This window comes from Heloderma suspectum, chromosome 2, assembly GCF_057233095.1.
Source record: "Heloderma suspectum isolate Gila_16-S chromosome 2, 16-S_ref, whole genome shotgun sequence".
Classification (NCBI taxonomy): Eukaryota; Metazoa; Chordata; class Lepidosauria; order Squamata; family Helodermatidae; genus Heloderma; species Heloderma suspectum.
The window spans coordinates 193,680,853-193,703,605 of record NC_139459.1 but is presented as its reverse complement, the minus strand read 5'-3'; the positions used below and the strand labels follow the sequence as shown (position 1 = coordinate 193,703,605).

Here is a 22,753-nt window from a genome sequence, read left to right as displayed (position 1 = left end):
GAGATCAGATTTGTCTGGCAGGACTTGTTTTTGACAAATCCAAGTTGGCTTCGAAATGCCCTTAATCTTTCCCAACCCATATCATCCAAAGAAGTTAAATGGTGGGAGATTCAGGATGGGCAAAAGGAGCTACTTGTTCACACACATTCCATAGTTAAACTTTGGAATTTGCTACCACAAGATGTATTGATTAGTACCAGCATGGGCAGCCTTACAAGGGGATTAGACAAATTCATGGAGGATAAAGCTATCAATGGCTGTTAGTCATGATGGCTTTATATGAGCTCCAGTAGCAAAGGCAGTATGTCTCTGAATACCAGGTGCTGGGAGATACAAGCAGGAGGGGCCTATTGCACAATTTGCACATGTAAGAGCTGAGTTACTGGATCAAAAGAAGACGTTCCTTACAAGAGCTCAACTGCTTCTGTGCAATTCAGTTAATATAATAACTAAATGTTAATTACAAAGGCAAGACAAAAATATGCAAACTACTTACATGTTAAAATAGCAGGTATTTTAAGCCTTCATTTTTTAGTTTACTGTACAAGAGTGTGACATTATGTGGGTGTGTTTATCTTTGGGAAAGTGATATGAACATTCAAATATAGGAACAGTTGACCTAGTTCTATAGGCTCAATTTTCAACATTAAGCATGAAATGGGGCCTTCTAAGCCCAGGGAAAGGGCTTCCTATCACCTTGAGATTTTCACATTTTTTGCAGACATGCAGAAATACATTTATTATTTCCAATAACACAATTCTCCCCAGTCTACTCCCCACCCCTTGAAATAATCTAAGAATTCTGAGAAATCTTTAAACCGTGTCTGTTGATGGCAGGGAACCCATTTTCACCCAACCCAACATTGATTCTTTTCTGTATTGTATAATCCCCCCTTTTCCCCCCATAATGAAGGCCATCCCGTTACCATCCAACCATGCCTCCTAGTTCCCATTGCACCCACCCCCTCTCCATTAAACTGAGTTAGATTAATTGCTAACACATCTATATTCACCCACGTCCCCTCTCCTTTTGATTACCCCCTGACAGAGATTAATTGAAGGTGCTGTAGAAGGTGAAGAGGCTGGCTCTGTGTGTGTGTGTGTGTGCGCGCGCGCGCGTGCACGTGTGTGTGTGTGCACACATGCACGCTTGCACATAGGCACATTAGAGTGTATTTAAGGGATTTTTTTTAGCTTAGGGATTTGTAAGCTGCTATGCATTAGGACTTAGGACATGAGGCGTTCTTTTAGCCGTGAAGGAAACTGATGTCCTGGATATTGTGTCGGGAGACATTTTAGGTTACGTAGCCTGTTCCTAGCCAGTGTGCAGATGCTATGATGGACCTAAAAAACAGAATTCAAATCGTTATACTTCAACAGCTACAACGAAACAGTGTTAGCGTATGAGAGGGAGGCACTAAACAACATAGCTGCATAGATGTTCCTTTCCTCTTTGGCTGTTCTTCGACCAGGCTTTTGCAGTGGAGGCCATGTTAAACACTGCCCAGCAATGCCATGTTGTCTACGGATGCATGGAAGGGTACTTCCCCTTTTCAATGGAGAACCTCACATATCTGCAATAGCCTTGTTTTTTCTTCCCATGCTAGACTGGGACCAATTTGTTCTGTCTAAATTGGCAGGATCTACACTGGAGCCTAATTTGTTTGTGAGCACCACTCACTTTGGTTTTTTTTTTTTTTCCAAATGCAATTGCTGCTCTGTGAGCACACAATAACGAATACAGTGCCGTATCCCGTGTTTATAATGCAATCAGGTGCCACGCACCAATTGCAGAAGAAGGAAGAGGAATTACCATTTGTGTTTATAGTGCACGCACATGCCACAAGTCACAGTACAGTACTGCAATTGCAGGAGAAGTGGGAAGTAATGCTGCAGTTTCAAGTCACTTTTTTTTAATAGTGTGGTAACTGCATGAGCATCTTTGCAGCTGTGCAGGAATGCAGGTTTAAAAATCAATTCTGTGTTTAAGTATAGCTGTGCAGCTCTATAGGTACACAGTGAAAAATGGCTTTTTAACCAACATGGATTTTCTGCCCACAAGTCCCATCAAAATCCATGCAAGGAAAGAACAGGGAAGGGAAGAAGATGGAGAAAGATATGAGGGGGGAGAAGGTGGGTAAAATGTTGCAAAAGAGTTATAATACCCCCAGACTGGAACGCACATGTTAGGTAGAAAAATGGCACAAAAGCTGCCTTGAGTGCCATTTTTCTTGGTAGAAAGGCGGGGTACAAATCGAATAAATACATAAATAAATAAAAGTGCACAGAAACTGCAATCACCATTAAAGTAGTCTGGGGGAAAATAGAATATTGAGGGAGAAATAGCATCATGACAATGGGTTGGAGAGTGTATAATTTGTAATGTGAGAGAGCCAGATGTTAACAGTTCCAGGATAAAACGCTAGGGTAGATTGGCTGTTTCTGATGGGGTATCTGAGGTATCAAGAGGTTCCATTCTCTTGAGATGGAGAATGAAATCAGGGAGGGATCCAAACAGAAAATAATGGGTGACTTCAATTACCCTCACATAGATTGGGTAAATGCATGTTCCGATCACTACAAAATATAAAGATATAAATAATGTAGAGTTTGTGCCCCCGCCCCCCGCCCCCCCTCCATAACATTACATACACATATTTTATGTTAAGGGGTAGAAGAAGGTCAGCCACATCTACCCATTGAGGAGAGAAGGAGGCCTTTCCACTAATTTAACTTTAAAAGAATAAATAAAAGCTTTCAAGAAAATTGGCAACAGGGGGAAATAGACAAACACTAAACAAGTATTGACATCTGTCAAAGAGAACATCAATATTGATTGACCAGAGAGGTAAATATTAACCAAGTCAAAGCTTAGGTCAATGCTTAACTCAAGGGACAGTAAATTTACATATGCTGGGATACAAAGCATGTGCCTGTATGGTTCCAACATTCAGAATGTTTTGACATTGCAGGCTAGATATTTTGTTGAAGAGAATGCAGTGCATTCCACTTATATCATATATGTTTGCCATGGCCAATTGCTTATACCGATAGTGGGCAGAAGGTGGACCACTGGTCAATTTCCAATAGATTGCCTACTGTCTGCTGGTTCTTGGGTTCTTAAAAAAAACCCAAAAAACTGGACTACTTCGATCTTAGTTAAATTCAGCAAAGCACCCCTTATCGTCTTTCTTATAAAATACGTCATACTCAGAATCACTTAACACAGATCAGTTATGCTGTAACTGGTGAGAAAACATGGATATTAGCTCTTATTTTGTACATTTAAAACATATTGGTGGACTTCAGCGAATATAACAGCAACAACAACAACACAGTAAGTAGGCCACGCATGAGTTTAAAAAGCTCACCCTTGGCTTATACTAGTAAAAAATGTGTTATTCTTTGTTAAAGATGGTAATAACAGATAGCCTATGGGCCACTTCACACATTACTTCTCAGTTTGTTTAAGTGTATCCCTAATAATGGAAATAATGCAAGAAACAGGTGTTTGAAAACACACATTTTGTACAGATACACTAATCACAGAACCAAGATTCACTCAGCTCCCTGCTCAGAGCAGCAAAACTGATTTGTTTGGGTATTTTGCTGCATAAGGTGTGAAAATGGCAGCTCATGCTTAATAAATCGGATTTTTTTCTGGTATAATCATAGTTGTGAGTGTGCTCGTTTGCATTTGGAGTGGTGCATGACTCCACTCCTTTCATATCCAAAGGAATCTTATATTACACCCACACAGCCAATCCCTTGGCTCCCTGGGTACTGTTCAAACCAAATGAGATTCTGTTCCTTCTCCTTTTCATCTGGTGAAAAAGGATGCTGCTTCTGAGAAGTAGGGAATAAATATGATATGGTCTGTTAGACTTGCTTTGACACGTAATTATCTGTCATAGAGAGGAGGTTGCCACACCCCACTTCTCAAATCAAGTAAGGAGAAAAGAATGAGGACGTGGGAAAGGACACAGCACGAGTAATTCAGGGAGCAGACATGGATTTGTGTAACACAGCAACAATCTCCCTTTGCGAGGCACTGGGGGCAGGCGGACCTAGGGTCAAAGGCTTCTCTATAAAAAAAATTAAAATACAGAATGGAAGGAGGAGAGGATATTTTATATATAGATAATTCAGTAGCTGTGTGGCCTGAAGCAAGTATGCTTCAGTGACTGTATCACTCCCTTAATTACAATACTGTTGCAAAACTATACTATATATACTGTAGTATCCTTTGAACTCACATACTGACCTTTGTTTGAAGGATGTAGAAGGCTTTGTTTGGTCAGAGGAGGGAGTGTATAATCATTTAATTATACACTTCTCCATGATTAACCACAAGATCTGGTTGTGCCCTCATCACCTGCATTTATTTTCATAAGACCATAAGAAGAGCCATGCTGGATCAAACCAAGGGTCCATCTAGTCCAGCATTCTGTTCACACAGTGGCCAACCAGCTGTCAACTGGGAACCCACAAGCAGGCCATGAGCACAACAGAACCCTCCCACCCATGTTCCCCAGCAACTGGTGTACATAGGCTCACTGCTTCTGGTACTGGAGGTAGCACATAGCCATCAGAACTAGTAGCCATTGGTAGCCTTTTCCTCCAGGAATTTGTCCAACCCCCTTTTAAAACCATCCAAATTAGTGACCATCACTACATCCTGTGGTAGCGAATTCTGTAGCTTAACTATGAGCTATGTGAAGAAGTCCTTCCTTTTATCTGTCCTCAATCTCGCATCAATCAGGTTCATAGGATGGCCCTGGGGTTCTTGTATTTTGAGAGAGGGAGAAAAATGTCTCCCTATCCACATTCTCCACACCATGCATAATTTTATACACCTCTATCTGTCTCCCTTTACCCTCCTTTTTTCCAGGCTAAACAAGCCCAGCTGTTGTAAACTTCCCTTATAAGGGAGATGCTCTAGCCCCTTGATCATTTCAGTTACCCTTTTCTGCACTTTTTCCAGCTCTACAATATCTTTTTTTAGGTGTGGTGACCAGAACTGGACACAGTATTCCAACTGTGGCCACACCATAGATTTGTATGGGGGCAGTATGATATTTGCGGTTTTATTCTCAATTCCTTTTCTAATTATACCCAACATGGCATTTGCCTTTTTTTACAGTGGCCACCCACTGGGTTAACATCTTCATTGAGCTCTCCACCACAACCCAAAGATCTCTTTCCTGGCTGGTCACTGCTAGCTCAGATCCCATCAGGCTATAATTGAAGTTGGGATTTTTTGCCCCAATGTGCATCACTTTACACTTGCTTACATTGAACTGCATTTGCTATTTAGATACCCATTCCCCTAGTTTAGAGAGATCCTCTTGGAGCTCTTCATAATCCCTTTTTGTTTTAACCACCCTAAATAATTTGGTGTCATCCGCAAACTTGGCCACTTCACTGCTCACTCCTAATTCCAGATCATTTATGAACAGGTTGAAAAGAATTGGTCCTAATACAGATCCCTGTGGGACCCCGCTATTTACTTCCCTCCATTGGGAGAATTTACCATTTATTCCTACTCTCTGCTTTCTGTTCTTCAACCAGTTACTGATCCATAAGAGGACCTGTCCTCTTATTCCATGACTGCTAAATTTGCTCAGGAGTCTTTGGTGAGGGACTTTGTCAAAAGCCTTTGGGAAGTCCAAGTAAACAATGTATACCGGATCACCCCTGTCTACATGACACTCTCAAAAAACTCTAAAGGGTTAGTGAGACAGGACTTACCTTTGCGGAAGCCATGTTGATTCTTTTTCAGCAGGGCTTGTCCTTCTATATGCTTACCAATTTTATCTTTAATAGTGCCTTCAACCAATTACTCAGAACAGACATTAAGCTAGCAGGCCTGTAATTTCCCAGATCCCCGCTGGATCCCATTCTGAAAATTGGTGTTACATTGGCCATCTTCCAGTCCTGTGGTATAGAGGCTGATCTTAGGGACATGTTGCATATTTTGGTTAGAAGATCAGCAATGCCAAACATTTTATCATGCAATATCCCTTGCCTATTATTTCGTTCTTACATGGCTTTATTTTCTCCCTTGATTTCTCTCTCTCTGTCCTCTTCTCACCTCCTTCCTTAGGATCATCCAGTAGCAATTAATTGATGGATCAGGCAATCTATCAGTCAATCCAGTATTTAGATCAATGGGTATATTTTCAACTGGCATAACGTAAAGCTGGTTCTGAGCCCTGAAATATTTACCCAACACATGGCAACCAGGGGGAATAACCAGTGAGATATTTTCAAACTTTATTTCCTTTGTGTGTGTGTGTGTGTGTATATACCTAGCACTACAGCTTAGGCCAGGGGTGGACAACCTTTTCAGTCCTGAGGGCCGCATGTGATGCTGTTTTGGGAGTCGGAGGCTGCACACACACACACATACACTCATATCCCAGTGATCCTGATACAGGTCACTCTTTCCTCACTGCTAGCAATGGTGAGGAAAGAGATTTGTACAAGGAAATTGGGGTGGGGTAGGGGTAGTGGTGGGGGTCAGGGGGGAGCAGTTGAGGCCTTGATGGTCTGTGGCACATGCCGCCTGTGGGCTGTGGATTGTGCGCCACTGGGCTAGGCCCTCAAGGTAGCATGTTTGATGAATACAGGATGAATTTGATCCTTGTGAACTAGCTAATCATTATTTTTTCAAAAAATTATAAGTGACTATTAGGTGAGCTCAAGATTTTAAATCAAAATCCTTTGTACAGGTAAAGATTTTGTGGGAATGCTCTTTAACATAAATGGAGCTGAATGTGAGTTCTCCCTGAAGGTATGAGAATTTAGAGGTAACAGATGCATTTGGGGAACCAAGTACATCATCCTACCAGCCCACCTGCTGAAGTCAACAAGAAATATGCTGGTGCAGCAGAAATATGCCTGTCACCAGCATACCCCAGTAAAAAAAAGACAGATGCCCAGTTGGCCATGGAATACATTTTTTACCTGTTACGTCAGCTGTTGGAGGCTATGATCACACAATGCCATATGCTCTGCTACAACCCCCTTAAGAACTTTTATGGGTTCCTTTCCTAATGTTAAACAGGAGGAATATGGAGTGGGCCTGGCCACACACAGATCGTAAGGTAAACCTAGCCACTCAGCAGGAAGACCAGATCTTTTCCTGGCATCTTAGCACAGCCTGGGAAGGGGTGGGTTACTTGGTCAGTCAGTTTTACCAACCTTTTTGGTATCTTGGCCAAGTTTTGTCTGTCTTTTTAAATAATAAATCAGGTTTAAGTTCAGCCCCATTTTTATTCAGTAGAAATGTATGTTTAGATACACACATGCATAAATGAAGGACCAATATATCCCCTCACCCCCACTTTTTTCTTTGTAACATTAACACAGCCACATTAAACTCCAACAAACTCTACAATTCCCACAGAAAGGATACAAGGAGGGACTAAGGGCCACTTTAGAGGTGAAAATGCTGATCATCTGCAAAGAATCACATTTCTTTATACGGTTCTTGTTTTCTGATGCTATATCCTGTTCTTCCAAGAGCCGCCCTATAACTGTCATTCAAAAAATGTGGAGTTGGGCATATTGATAGCATCACACTACAGAGTTTGGGTGATCTCCCTCCCATGGCTTTGGAGGGTGTGTGTGACTCCCTCTCTGACTATTTTTTAAATGGGGCTTAAAGGACCTGGATGTTCCAGTCTGCTTTTTAAATGAATGGATTCCCATTTGTGTGTGTGTGTTGCTGTTATTTTAAATGTCTTATGAGGCTGTTTCAGTTAGTTGTATTTTATATTTTATTGTTTTTTTAAAAAAATTACCTTGTAAACCACCTTGAGAAGGCTTTGCCTTGAAGGAGAATATAAAAATATTAAATGCATGAATAAATGAATAATAATTGTTAACTAATGCAGAAGATAATACTGTGTGAAACACCATATAACAGCATCCATGCTGCAGCTGAACAGGCATAACCCAAGACTAGGGATAGATGAATCTGTCAAATTCGGTTTCTCTCAGTTTCTCATTTTCCTAAACTTAAATTTGGTTCATCCCGAACTTTGGGAATATTTCCAGTCTTTAGTTTGGTTTGTTCAAAATACTGAGATTTTTTTAAAAATCACATGAAAATTCCAGTGCATTTTTCTCCCAATATATGCATTTTTGTACACAGTTTTCCCTAATACATGTATTTTTGAAAGCACTTTCCTGAATATAACACATTTTTACCTTTAGTCTCATGAATATATGCATTTTTGTGTGCACATTTCCCTGATATCCACAGTTTTGTATGCATTTGAAATGGGAGAATTCCACTGAAAAATTATAAGTGTGAATTTCAAAGGATAACTGAGTTATGGTTCATGTGTTAATTTGGAAGTGCAAATTTAGGTAAGTTTGTGTTAAAATGCGAACCAAATGAATTTCTCCCCATCCCTACCCATGACTTCCATCTGGCTTCAATACACAAACAGAACAGAACCACTCCAAGGCCAACTCTCCAAGGCTAGCAAGGGTTGGATCCAGATTTAAGCTGGATCAATTGCACTGTTGAAAGTGGATTTCCCTGCCTCCTCCTTCCCACAGCAGCTCTCCTGCTCCCTGAAAATGCTACACAGAGAGTCAGATATTTCCTGAATGGGGTTAGCTGTGGTGTGTGGGAATCTCCAAAAATCATGTGGAGGGACCTTCTGCTAGTGAAGCCCTTTTGCGGAAGGCAGATTCTGGATCCAACCCAAGACTTTCCAACTGAGATAATGAAGCACAATGTTCAACAGTTCTAAAAGCCATTGGGAGGTCAGTGAAGACCACACATGAGAACCACACGCCCATACATGTACATACAGTATATACGGCTTCTTGGCATATGCCCTCACAGGGAAATAAGCCCATATGTGATTGTCCTACATTTGAACCAGTTCTTAGTTGCTGTGACTTCTGGTTTAAAAAGAGGGATTGTGGGTTCATCTCAAAAACCACTGAGAGACAAAAGAAATTAGCCCCGATTGTTTCATTCATTTTAGTTATAGAAATGAACACAAAATCAAATCACTGAGCTCCAAATGAAAATCCATTTGTGTCTCCTTCATTTCAACAGGAACTCTGCTGGAACAGCCTGTATAGGTCGCAAAAGAAGGTACCCAGGGAGGCAGAAGGAGTTAGACTGAACCCGTTGGTCTTTTTTAATTGACCGCTACTACCAAATGGGGATCCTTTGTCCTATCTACCTGAAAGCTGGGATGTCTGTTCCTTTGGAGGGCTAGTAATAAAATGCCTCAAACATTTCATCCTGTTGAGAGGTAAAACACCAGAGTTACAGGCTGAGTCTCCTGTAGAAAGCAATGGGGAACCAGAAAAAATGGAAACAGCAGAAGTGTCCCAGAACAGTTATGAAAACCAATTAAAAGCCAATAATGAAATAAATGAGACTTTTAACAGTGCAAACAAATTATAGGAGTCTGCAAGAGAAAAACTTGACAAATTTTTCTCTTGCAGACTTCTATAATAAGATGCAGGCATCTCCATGGTCCCTGACTAAGAGAGATAGCCATCATCCTGCCACCAAAAGAAAAGGCATATCTAAGAGCTCCTCTAGTAGGATGCACAGTCAAGACAGTGCTGCATAGATTTACATGTAGGCTGACTCAATCTATGTGGCAGTTCAGTCTACAGCGAAGAAGACAGAATAGACTTACAGCAAGAAAAACAGGTTCCTGCCCAAAGCAGCTCACAATCTCAAACCCAAGACTGGGAAAATACAACATAGCAAATACCAAGCAACAGAGAGAAGGCAGAAACAGGAAACGCAAATGTAAAAAGGGACACATTTAATCAAACGGGGAACTGAAACCAAAAAAGAGTGACCTGCCCAAGGCCACCCAGCGAGTATGTATCTTGACTGGAACCAGATCTCTACAGCCCACATCCAACATTCTATCCACCTTGATGGTACTAGAATTCTACAGCCCCACAGAACAGGCACCCTTTATTTAAGACAGGGGTGGGCAGGGGGGCAACTTGTGGCCCTCCAGATGTTTTGGCCTACAACTCCCATCATCCTGCACCACTGGCTATGATGGCTAGGGCTGTTGGAAGTTGTAGGCCAAAACATCTGGAGGGCCACAAGTTGCCCACCCCTGATTTAAGAGCACAAGAGAACAACACTATGGTTCTGTATTGTCTTTAGTTTTTGACATGTTGAGCTGTCAGCTGTGTCTTCCAAAATTTACAAAAGAACGCAAGAGGCCTTGACTACCTGCCCACTTTATTCTCCCATCCCTCCCGAAGTCAGGAAGAAAACCCAAGAGACACTGCTTTCATTAACTCCATGTCTACTCCCTTGTACTTGCCCATCTGATTTGATCCCAAATCTTTCTTTACAAGTTGAGATACTATCCATGATGTTATCTCTCAGATGCCTAGTCTGCAGCTTTGTTCCAGCTCCTAAAAGTGAACACCCTTCTTGCAGGCAGAGGTAGACCCAACAGTCCTGGCCTAATTTCGCTTGAGAGGTTTCAAAACCTCCGCTTATAGTTCTCCATTCCCACCCTCTGATTCATTGTTTCATTAGTAAAGAAAGCCAGCCCATAAAATGCTTTTCAAGTCAAACCAAAACATACATTAAATTAAAACCACATGAATAAACAGCTGTTCCCTCTGGGGTTTTTTTTTATGTGGGGACTGTGGATTAACTCATTTTAAAGCCTGCAGATTGCAAATCGACACACAGCACTGTTGATTTTAGCAGAGATGCATCAACTTACACCAGATGAGAGTTGGTAGCCACAAGGAATAAATAATGCTATAGGGAGAGGAACTATTGACACTCGATGATTACAAATCCTGTAGACACCTTCGCGTGGGGACCTATTGATGAGCAAGGTTGTTATCAGTCCCTGGAACCAAGGATCATTCAAGCCTCCATCTGGCTTAGAAGAGAAGTACATTCTTTGGCACTGACACAAACACTTTGGGTAGCTCACCTAATGGGCCATTGATAAGAGAGCACATGGGAGCAAGGGAGGAAAGTGTCTGACAAGGACAATCAATCCATTTTAATGGGTATTATTAATTTGCTGCAGAAATTGAGCTCTGATGACAAGGAGGCTGACGAAGCCTCAGATCCCAGCCATTAGTCATCATGTTCCACACGATTTTGGGCAGCACCTGATTCATTAATCATATCCTCACTAGCAAAGCCTCCTGTTGGGGGGCAATGTTTAATGCAGCCAGAAAACCCACGTGCTTTGGTGAGATCCCAAAAATACTGGCCAGATCTAGAGGAAAAAGAGGAGGAGGAGAGGTAGAAGAATTTTATTTTCAAAGTTAACCCTGTAAAGCAAGAGTGTTGAACCTTAGGCCTGTGGGCTAATGCCAGCCCACCTGGGGTCTGAATCTGGCCCTTTGGGGTTCCCCAGTTGCCCCAGCCCCTTCCCGCCAACCATTGGGTGGTTTCCTGGCTTTCAACCTTAAAACACCTTATGCTGGTGTTTTTTTGTATTTTTGGCCCTTTCCCCTTTGCCTTTGGCTCCATCCAGCACTGGAATGCAGCCCCTGAGAGAGTGTCAGGCTGAAAGAGGTTCAATACTCCTGCTGCTAGGAAGGGACAAACAACCAGTGGGGAGATGTTGCAGCTAAAAGGATCAATGCAATTCTTGTGAGCATGAGAGAGGGAGAAATAAGCACAAATTGAGAATTTGTTTTCTGGGGCCTTGGATAGTTGGCATTCTCTTTCTCCATAGCTTCTTCTCATGGAGTTTTAACCTACCTAAGAATGGGGACATGAGGAGTGGGCTTCAGATTTGATGTTTTATCTTGCATTGGCTAACAAAAGGGAACAGAGCATTTTGAAGTAACCCTGAACTCTCGTCTCCCATAACTGAGTGTAGTTGTATGCTTTGGTGTACCTTGTTTCTTCATGCTCTCTTTTGATACCATGTTTCAGTTTGGATTAAATGATATGATCCAGGAGGGATATGGGAAAGAGACAAGGCTGGATTAAGAGACAAAGTTGGAGGCCAATCACAATCTCAGCAATGCATGATGGGATGGTGCAAGATGTGGCTTGCCAAGACTCCTAAAATGGCTAAGTAGCAGAGTCTATTCCTTTCCCTGGATCTGAGATATTGCCTTTCTCATCTCTGTGTGCTGCCACTTTGGAGCAGAGACTTGGATTTGATTGCTGCTAGTCCCTTCCAGCCTCATTCTCTCTCTCTCTCTCTCTCTCTCTCTCTCACACACACACACACACACACACACACTGAATCACACTTACTGTTTCAAGCTCCAGTCCCTCAATGCTTCTATTCTCCAGGCTCTTCGCCTCTTCTGCTTCCTAGGCACACAATCTGGAAGGTAAGGCAGTATGAGCATGCTGCCTGATAAGAGCAACAGCTACATACCCAGGACTCAGGCAAGGATGTTTAACAGACGTAGCATCAATATGAGAAAAGAAGACCTACAAGATGAAGAGAAGAACTGCAAGGATGATGTGGTGGCTGAAAAACTATTCAGACAGCTGTCAATCTGAATGGCTAATGTTTATTAGTAAGGGGGTTAAGATGCAACTTGATTACAACATATAACATTCTTTAGTAATTTTCAGATATTGCTTTCCATAGCAGAGAAGTGCAGAAAAAAAATGAAGGATTGGTGGTTAAGGCCAAGCAAATTTGCACTAGAAATATGGCATTTCTTAATAACCCAACCATCAAGCAAGAAAAGGCGAATGCAATCTGGACAGGGACTCATTGCAAGCCACTTACGGCATCTCTACACCAGCCTAAAATCCTGGATTTAAAATGGGGCTTTCTGCTTCTGTTTTAAACGCAGGATCACGATTCCCTTTTTCACGTACTTCCTTTCCCACCACCCCCTTCCCCCTCCTTCTCCCCGTATCTGAGTCTTCCATTATCTTTAATTGATCTCACTCCTCTTCTTGCTGCTTTTCCTCTTTTCACGGAAGAAACTGAAGCAGAACACAACGGGGTAATTTGATAGCTCATTATCTGCGATCTATTTCAAAACGGAACAAAGGGCATTTAGTGCAGGAGACGCCTTGAATGATCACAGCATCATGTAAAGAGCCTGCAAACTTCCGTGAAGGAGCACTCTCAATCTCAGGATAAAAGTTCAGTGCGAAGGAGCCCTTAGTTGGGCTTAGGCAACCCACTGACATAACAATCACTGGAAGAAGGCACAGCACCAGTATATAGCATCCTCGGACAGCTGCCAGGGCCCCTGAAGCCATGTACCTCTGCACTGATGTCTGCTTTGGAGTGGGGGGACTGAGGTGATACTACTACAGCTGGCATGGTGGGAAATTTAACTGGTGACGCCAAGCCACCTAGGCCTGCTGCTGCCTATGACCACTACCACCAGGTAAGCCCATCAATATAGGATGGGGCCCATGGGAGGGCACTATGCCAAAGACACCCTCAACTCTGGAGCACATCTTGCAAAGGAGTAGAGTGGGAGGCAGGAGAAAAAAGGTAGGGTGGCCATGTGTCCACTTTTACAGAGGACAGTCCTCTATTTGAAGGGCTGCCAGAGGACCATCTTCTGTTTGAAGGCATCCCCTATCTGAAGGGCTGTCCAGTCCAATTTTGGTTTAAAGACAAAGAACTATAAGAAGGGAGTGCAGGAAGGGGCTCTGAAGTTGCCTATCAACAGTGCGTCCTTGGACAGTAGACCGAGCAGGCAACAGCACAGGTCACCTGATCACAGCCTTCAACACTTTGGTAAAAGTTATTGTATTCCTACTTAAATTATTATTATAATGTCTAGATGTGCATCTACATAAATAAGTTAGCATATACAAATTTAATCCAAATCAATGTCCTGTTTTGTCCTCTTTTTTGGTAATGCATTTCTTCTTTTTTGACGATTCATATAGGCGGCCACCCTAGAAGGCAGATATAGGGAAACAAAGGCCTCACCTGGGTGAAGCAGGTTCAGTGAGTTAGGAACAGAGTGAGGCAGATGGCAGACAACAGGTCATGGGCAGAACATTTAAAAACAGAGTTTGTATAAGGTTGGCAGCCAATCCAGGTTTCAGAAATAATTATTATCCCACCCTTCCTCCAAGTTGCTCAGGGTTGTGTGTATATGCTCTCTTCCCCTTTAGCTTCATGATAACCCTGTGAGAGAGTCCCCCGTTACCCAGTGAGCATCATGGCAAGCAGAGATTTGGACCTAGTCCATGTCCAACACTCTAACCACTATATATTCCCACTAGAGGAAATGCTTGAAGGGGCAAATCTCTTTGCTCTGTTTCAATGGCTGAATTCCTGGATTTGGGGATCCTGCATTTTGGTTCTGATGTTATCCATGTCGAGCTGTGAAAGTTGCTTTTATCACAGTAGTAAACTGTCCACTGAGGAGGTGGTTTACTTGCAGCTTCCAAATGAAGGTGATGCAATTCTTGAACACATACTGTTGCCAAACACATGAATGGATGTGATACAGCAATAAATGGAGGCAATTGCAAGTCAGTTGTCCCTTTTGGCATTTTTAAAAACGATCTAGTAATAATGATTCCAGTGCTTGGCAATAGAGGCTTCCCCTCAAGCACAGCCTTACAGCCTATTAATAGCTACCTATTAATAACTCCAGAGGACTACTGAAGAGCAGTTCATCAAATCCAAATGAGTGTGAACTGGAGAAATTATCACTTAGCCTTTAATCAGCAGCAGGCATTGCATGTTCACACCAGATAATGTGGCAGCCAGTAGTCATTGCCGATAACAAATAAATTTCCAAGAAATATGGCAGAGAAATAACCAAGAAAACTCTTTATCTTGTTTTTGTTTCATGAAGGGGTGGGCAACTTCGAGGGGTTGCATTGCACCCCTTGCACCCCACTGCTGAAATTTGGCACTGTGGCAGTGGCAACAGGAAAACAAGGCTCCTTTGAAAAGCCATGGTTTGCCACTGAATTTTGGTGGTGTGCTGGCAGCTGAAAAAGGGTTATTTTGCTTTAAATAGCCTTTGGTGGTGCGGCAGTGGTGAGGCTCTGAAGGCACGCAAAAATCCCAGGGGGGCATATGTGGCCCATGGGCTGCATCTTGCCCACCCGTGATTTAAGGGAATCAGAGAACAAAGACAGAATTCTCAAGAACATCTATGTACAGAAATCCAGTACCAAGATCTGAAACAACAGGTAGAGGGCAAGGGCCCATCTCCTTAGGCAAAGGACAGTCAACTGTAGTCCCAAGGGCCTAATTTGGCCTGCAAAGTTTTCCATCTGAACCCAAGGATTTCCCCCACTGTTATGACCTCAGACACCTGAGCTGAGCCACAAGCAACAGGCTCTTTATTCTCCTCCCCAACAGTGTGAAGGGCCATAGCACCTCACTTGTTGGTCATATGTGTGAGTGTGTGTGTGTGTGTGTGAGAGAGAGAGAGAGAGATGCAAATGGGAATGAGCAGCTGAGGTACATAAGGGGAGAACTCTGCCCAAGCCTCTGCTGCTGTTCACTTTGGGGAAGAGGGTGGAGCACTGGAGCTAAGGACCTATCCATGGTGAACACCTGCCTTAGTTGTATCTAGATTGGATTATTGCAATGTGCTCTATGTGAGGCTGCCTTTGAAGAGTCTTTGGAAACTTCCATTGGTCCAGAATGCAGCAGCAAGGATGTTAGTGGACATCTGATCCTGGGATCATGTTATCCCTGTCTTGCAAAAGCCGTGATTATTAATTTGGTTCTGGGAACTTGGGTACAGGATACTTTAGGGACCAACCTCCTCTTGTACAGCCTGCCTGCACCCTGAGATCTGGCGGAGAGGTCCGTCTCTATGTCCCAACTATCGTGGAGGTTCAGTTGAGGGGAAAAGAGAAAAGTCCTGTTCAGTTGTTGTTGTTGTTGTTCAGTCGTTCAGTGGTTGTGCCCAAATATGGAATGCTTTGCCCTGAGACAGACACACACACATACACCCTTGCTTTGTTTCGCCAGATGGCAAAAGCTTTTGTATTCCAGCAGGCCTTTGTTTTATCAGGTAGATAATCAGATCTCTTTGCTTTATCTGCTGAATAATCTGCTGCTTTATCTTCCTTTGCTTTATCATATTTTATGGAATGTCATTGTATTTTATAATTGTTTTTAACTGTAACCTACCCTGAGTAGTGTATAAGAACATAAGGACTAGAAGGGCGTATGTGTGTGTGTGTGTGTATAATACTGTTACACAGAGACACACAAATCTATGTTGCTGTCCCTAAAGCGCTGGACAATACAAGATACATCCTTTTTCTTTAATTAATCAGTAGCTTGCTTTGTCTTGATGGCTTTTTCAAAGTGTGAGTTTATTAGAGGAACTCTATTAGACTCTATTAGAAGGAAATTAAGGGATGTCGTTTAGGGAGGCTCAAACTCTCTTGAAATACATATACATAGGAATAGACTTGAGGAAAAAATGGAAACAGTTGGGCCAAATGGCCATGAAATGCAAGAGGTACATCTGTGACAGTTCTACATAAAGCTTGATGAAGTAGACTCTAGTCCATGAAAATGTATGCCAAAATGCATCTATCAGTTTTTAAGGTGTCACAAGATTCTTCATTGTCTTTGCTACATAGTTTATAAGCCTTATGCCCCTTAGCTGAATCTGGTTTTGGAAGGAAGCTGTGATACTCTGTGCTAGGATCCACAGCAGGTCTTGAAATGGTGTTCTGAGGGATCTCAGGTAGAGATTCTCTGGCCAAAACGAGGGAAATGTAGGGAAACCAGCCACACTGGCCAAGGAAGCCCCCTTACATCAATAGGCCAGGACATGTCAAGTGAAATTCCAGGACCGCTATAATGACATGATGACTTGTTTGCTGGTCAAGACAACTGGGGGCCCATCTACATGGGAGGTTCTAGTCTACGTAAACATTTACATAGACTACGGCGAAAATAAGGGAACGCTATTTGCGTTGCCCTTATTTTTGCCGTAGTCTACGTAAATCTTTACGTAGACTATGCGTGTCAAAATAAGGAACGCAAATGGCAGTCCCCATGGGAGCCGCCATTTGCGTATGTGCTTTTTTTTTTTTTTCAAAGTCACCCGTGATAGGGTACGTGACGATTTACATAGCCTATCATGGCTGACTTTGGAAATCTAGCCGTGATAGGCTACGTAAATCGTTACGTAGTCTATCACAGGTGTGTGTGTTTTTTGTTTGTTTTTTTACTTTTTTTTCACGGCCGGGTAGACGGGGCGCTCCTACCCGGCCTGAATTTCGCTGGCGAGGGATGGGCGCCTCCCCCCCTCGCCTGAACTTCGGGGGGAGAACCGAAGCGCCTCCCCCCCACCGCGAAGCAAGCTTCGAGAACAGGTAAGGGACTTTCGTCCATCCCTAGTCTCTGCTATTGTATAAAGTTGTTTCTCTGATGTTATGTAAAATCACTTCTCTGATGCTAAGAGCTTTATTTATCTCAGGAGCCTGTCACTGCGAGCAGGAAGAAAGTGCCCAGAGAAGGAGAAGGGGGTGGTGGTAGCCATAACTCTGAGCAGTTTGCTAGAATGGGGCGAAATTTGCGGGGGCGGAAGGCTCTCAAGGGAGCCTTCTGATGCTGCACTGGAGAATCAGGGATTTGGGCTTCTTCATGGAAAACTGTGCACATTGAGAAAAAGGGGGTGGGAACAATAACTTCAGGGCAGATTGCGGGAATAGGACAAAATTGGGGTGGGTGAGATGCTCTCAGGCGGAGCCCTCAGATGCTGCACTGGAGAATCAGGGATTTTGGCTTCTTCATTGAAAAGTGCACACATTGGGGAAAGGGGGGTATTAATTCCCCGATTGTTCGCTGGAATGGGGCTTATTTGCCCTGGTGGGGTGCTCTCATGGGGAGCGAGTATACTACATAATAATGTAGTAGCAGGGAGGAGCCTAGACAGGAGCAAGAAACAAGCCTCTCTCATTGCTTGAGCAGCCGCTGCCAGTTTGAGGATGTTCAGTTCTACTCTCCCCACCCAACCAGGAAGTATGTTCTTTTCAAGCACTGTGTGACCCATGAAAACCAGATTTTAAAGGTACGGCACACTTGGCTTTTCTTGTTTCGTGTGTCCCTGACAGACCAAAGCCAATTCCACGAAAATTGGACAATACTCCAACGCACTTCTCATTCTGTTGTTGTGAAGATCCCCCTGGGAGACTTGCTCTAATCAATCCACAAGATTAGCATGGTGGACCATTGCTACTCAACATTTCTCATCAAATCACTGCTATTTCCCTACATTGGGAGCTGGTATAGGCTTGTCATGGGTTTATTATCACCTGCTGCTTTAAATTAGTGGGCAAATGCGCTCTGCAAGCAGGTTCATATCCTCATACTTGTCACTTCGTAATTCCAGTGGATAGCTGGTTGGAGCAACAGTTATCATCACAGGATGCTATTACTGATCACACTTCAAAACACCTTTTGATGAGAGGTGAGCTTACCAAGGATAATACTTACCACTTGAAATTGACTATCTCAGTCACTTATGTGAATGGGCTCCTGGGTCATTTGCCCAAGGTCACATCAAGAGTCTGCAATGGGCCTAGGAAACAAAGCCAGGTCTCCAGATGCCTAGCTGAGCATTCTGAATGACCCCAGTGCATACCAGTAACCGCTTTTCAGTTTTGTGTCACCTCTTTATCTTCGTTATGAAAGTAAAGCGTGGCACAGCTGCTTTTTGCTTCCTGTGCCACATGGCGTAAATTGTGGGCATCGCGTATCTTAGCTAATTTATCCTGAAGCACGTCAAGGTCAACTAGGGTGCAACGCTCAGAGACCAGAGTGAGAAAAGTGGCTTGACAGCAGGAGGAAAGGTTCTGGTTACTGTCAAACCCTAGCTGAGATTTCTAGAGCTGCCACAGTGGCTGGCTTCAGCGGAATGGCTGTTGCAAGGGGTGTGGCGCTGGATGTCTTGCTGGAGATGATTGATAAAAGCACCGCTGAACAAGAGAAGGCAAAGAGAAAGCAAAAGTTTCACAGCCTGGAATTGTGGGTAATGGGCATGATCTTAAAGCAAAAACCCAACATTTTCAGTTTGATCTGGTTTGTTTTAAAGGATTTTTAGAGACATTTTCTTCTTTTTCTTTTTTTGGAGGGCAGGTTAGTGGATTTTAAAGATACAAAATGTTCACTTTTTTCCTAAATTCTAACTTCCCAAAGAATTCTTTGAATTCTTCAAAGAATTCAGAAAACAGCATTTCTACTTTGAGTTCTTGAAGATTCTAACCTTATTTGTTAATAAGCCTCACTGGGAAGAAACATGCCTTGGCTCATTACTTTATGAAGGGGATTCTGATGACATCTGCAGGCCGCACACCAGCTAGCATATCTACTGTGCAGAAATAATTGTTTCCCAGCATTTCGAGTATTTTGAATTTAGGGGGGAAATGTAGGTCCCCTTCTCCTGCAAACTTATTTATCATTGCTGTGTACAAAATGGCTGTGCTAGTATCATGAGCTTTTACTGATGGGGTGAGGAATTGTTTTTCTGTTGGGGGCCAAATTCCCTCAGGGGTAATCTGTTGGGGGCATGGACACTGGACAGCGCCATCCCCTTTTCTCTTTCCTTCATCTCCACCCAGAAGGCCACTACGGGAGGAACAAATCACCCTTGCCAGAGGGTGATTGCTTGCAGAAGGCTTTTGAAATTAGGCCAGGGACTGCAGGTTGCCAGCCCCCGCTTTATTGAATAGTGTCTTTGACATCATTAAAAAATAATTAATGAAAACATAATGTATTTTTTTAACCACAAGTTCTTGCCATCCCATTTATGAAGAAATGGGCGAATTTTGGAAAGTTCTTATCAAAAGCAAAGCAAACAAAATTCTCACCCATCCGCACTGGCCAAATTCAGTAGGTACTGCTGTTCCCAGCATGGAGAAAATCATGTTGTACCTGCCTGCTACATAGCTGTTAAAGATGAAGAGCCTTTCAGCAAAAAGAGGTGGCGACACTAATTCAGTACAACAAACATGAATGAATATATAAGGATTCAAACCCAGACTAGTAAGAGCTAACCCATCAAAGCTTTCTGCCAAAATGGATGAATCTCTGTTTTGCTTTCTCTCACATTCAAATATTTTAAATCTCAAGTTCTTTCTGTACTTTTATGATGAAATTCGGAAACTGGTAAGTTCTTATAAAAAACAACAATGAATGGAACTCTCACCCACCTCTAACTTCAGCAAGGAAAAAATTGTTGTATATTACCTGCATGATTATTGTTCCAGCTGTTTATGAACAAATAACATCATTCAACAAAATAATTAATTTGATTTCTATAAAAGTTTCTTGAAATCTCAAAAATTCTTTAGAAGGCTGAATATTGCTTAGCTGTGTCACTCAAGCACAGAGCAAATATACTGCTCTTTATCCTCTATTGCCACACTAGCTCCCTCTCACCCTGAAACAATGATCTGTCATGTGGAAAAAGTTTTATTTCTTGCTTCCCTCTTAAAATAAACAAAACAAACTGGCTAGAGATCTCATCTACCTGTAGCTAGGGTATATTCCAGGCAGAAAATCTACCCTACCTCCTTCTGTTATGTGGCAGGGAAATATATAATGCTTCTGGCCCTTGAGGGGACTACTGCCAGTACAGGGCAAATAAAGAAAAGCCTTAATTGTACTTTTTATGTTTCCCCACAGGCTACATATTGGCCACTCCTGTTCTAGGGAGATGATCTTGGGCAACAGGGCTAGGAAAAACCTCTGCATGCAACTCTTAGAGAGCTGCTGTCAGTAACAAGCAGGCAATGCTGGTGTAAGTGGATCAATGGTCTAATTCATTATAAGGTTGCTCTATGCGGCAGGCTCAGCATCCAGGTCAACATTCAGTCTTCGTGGTTATACATCCCAGATATTTTTATTTCGTTTCCTAAGGGTGCAATCCTATGTATGGCTGGCAATGCTGGGAGTTGTAGGGCTTTTTTTTCTATCTAAACATGCATAGGATTGCGCCCTAAATGATAGAAGGCTCTGTAAGACGTCTGAAGTCTCTGGCTAATATCTGGCTGCAGTGCTTGGAAGTTTATTTCATCCACAGATCTTTCCTCAGGCAGTAGCTTTCAAAAGTATTGTTTCTACATATATTCTAAACATTTACTCAGGTTTACTTAGCCTTGTTTACTCCATGGTACTCCAGCATCAACCAGCCAACACAGTAACAAGTGAAGGGTATCAGGACCCGTTCCTGTGCAGTGGAGAGCAAGGCAAAGACAGCCTGTCTTTTGTAGCAAAAATTTAGACATTCAGATTATCAAGTGATAACTGGAATGGTCATTAGGATGATGTAGCATGTAAATTCACTCTTATATCAAAGGTCTACTAGTTGTGTATTGTGGGTGAGTGCCAATTTGATACTTTTATAATTAGAATTTATAACCATCTGCTCCCTTTGCGAAATAACATGCGCCTCACATGCAGGAAATTAATCAGCCCACCCTGCCTGCCTGCCAGCACCAGCCACAGGAGCAACCGAAAAGTTATTAGCAATGCCCTCGAAGAACTGGAACCTTTGGTGTTCCACTCCTGCCCCTTTAGGGTAGCTACTTGTGAATATTTGTTTATTTATTTCATTTCTATCCGCCCAATAGCCAAAGAAGAGTTCATCCATCACCAAAAAAGACAGGACATCTATTTGCCTAAATTTTACTTATGCTAATTTATATGTATACATGCAAATTTAGAAGTAATTATTATAATTTAAATAGAAATACAGTATATCTCACAATAGCATAGAAGACTGTGACCAGGTGACCTGTGTGCCTTGCTCGGACTGAGGTCCAGGTGCTGTTGAAGGGCAACTTCAAGGAACAGCTCCTCCTTCGAATGGTTCTTTATCTTTAAACCGGGCTTGGACTGGACAGCCTCTGCCCTGCTCCAGCTCCATCCCCTGGCCCCACCCAGACCCTTTGGAAATCAAAAGTGGGCCTCTCCATATTTTAAAATACAAAAATAATTTACAGTAGGCATTCATCTAAATGATTCCTGCATTGAGCAGGGGGTTGGACTCGATGGCCTTGTAGGCCCCTTCCAACCCTACTATTCTATTCTATGATTCTATCTTGTAAGTGGATCAAGGAATTGTGTGCTACTGTCTGCCCATTGTTACCTAACCAAAGTTATTACAAGACTATTTTTTCCTCCTCAGACTAAAAAAGCATATTTTCTCCTCAAGGGAAGGCCCTGAAAACGTTCTAGCACTCATTGGAGGAACACAACATTGACCAAAGAAGAATGGGGAGTCAGGGAAGCAGCCATCTCCCTTATTTCCATTTGACAGAATAATCTCTTATTTGCCCTTTAGAAAAACAACAACACTGCAAGCCTAATGGAAGCCAAATTTGAGCTAAGATGCTGATGGGGGATAAAAGGGACGCAGCCGCATTTTGCTGCTGCTTGAAAGTGTAGGCCCTTATTGCTGGTGACATCTGAATTTGGCGTTTGAAATGTTTCAGTTCTTTGTTTTGACACATTGATGTTGAAGCAACTAGGGAGGGGAGTTAACTTTCCCTCCTATAATTGCTGCCAGATTGAGATCCTCCCCCCCCCACTGCCCACCCCCACCCCCAGGGGATCCTGTCATAGGCTCAGTGGAGGTCATTAGCAAGTGATGCGAGAGTGCAGTGTTCTGATACAGCTCTGCAAGAAAAAAAAATGCAGACACTGGAGAAAGGAACAGTGAAGGGTTTCTGATTCCTGCCGTACATGGATTTGGTCTTGGGAGAGCCGTTAAGCATCAGTGGCAGCTCTTTAGTCATAGATATAGATATGAGGCAAGT

The 22,753-nt window shown here is 42.7% G+C and overlaps 1 protein-coding gene across 1 annotated transcript in view; it reads right to left on the bottom strand.

Annotated features, from left to right (window-relative positions):
- Positions 1-14,626, bottom strand: part of FIGNL2 (fidgetin like 2) — a 116,681-nt gene extending 102,055 nt beyond the window's left edge. Inside the window, exons 1-2 of the mRNA XM_084837137.1 lie at positions 14,586-14,626; positions 12,263-12,335 (exon numbers count right to left, since the gene is read on the bottom strand). The gene's annotated coding sequence lies outside the window, so the exon portion shown is untranslated. The remainder of the gene's footprint in view (positions 1-12,262; positions 12,336-14,585) is intronic.
- Between the last annotated feature and the right edge of the window lie 8,127 nt (positions 14,627-22,753).